Below are 552 nucleotides of genomic sequence, written 5' to 3'. Positions count from 1 at the left end.
TTTTTTTTTTTTGAGATGGAGTCTTGCTCTGTCCTCCAGGCAGGAGTGCAGTGATGCAATTTTGGCTCACTGCAATCTCTGCCTCCCAGGTTCAAGCAATTCTCCTGCCTCAGCCTCCCCAGTAGCTGTGCCACCACGTCCAGCTAATTTTTTTTTTTTTTTTTGGAGATAGAGTCTTGTTCTGTTGCCCAGGCTGGAGTGAAGTGGTATGATCTCAACTCACTGTAACCTCCACCTCCCGGGTTCAAGCAATTCTCCTACCTCAGCCTCCCGAGTAGCTGGGACTACAGGCACACGCTGCCATGCCCAGCTAATTTTTTTTATTTTAGTAGAGATGGGATTTCACTGTGTTGCTCAAGCTGGTCTTGAACTCCTGAGCTCAGGCAATCCGTCTGCCTTGGCCTCCCAAAGTGCTAGGATTACAGGCGTGAGCCACCACACCTGGCCAATTTTTGTATTTTTAGTAGAAACAGGGCTTCACCACATTGGCCAGGCTGGTCTTGAACACCTGACCTCAAGTGATCTGCCTGCCTTGGCCTCCCAAAGTGCTGG

General features: G+C 49.6%; 1 protein-coding gene across 1 annotated transcript in view; it reads right to left on the bottom strand.

The window, feature by feature from the left end:
- CRYGN (crystallin, gamma N) overlaps positions 1 to 552 on the bottom strand; it is a 12,766-nt gene that overhangs the window by 7,927 nt on the left and 4,287 nt on the right. The gene's annotated exons all lie outside the window — the stretch shown is intronic.

This window comes from Mandrillus leucophaeus, unplaced genomic scaffold, assembly GCF_000951045.1.
Source record: "Mandrillus leucophaeus isolate KB7577 unplaced genomic scaffold, Mleu.le_1.0 Scaffold266, whole genome shotgun sequence".
NCBI lineage: Eukaryota > Metazoa > Chordata > Mammalia > Primates > Cercopithecidae > Mandrillus > Mandrillus leucophaeus.
This window is presented reverse-complemented; position numbering and strand designations above follow the sequence as displayed.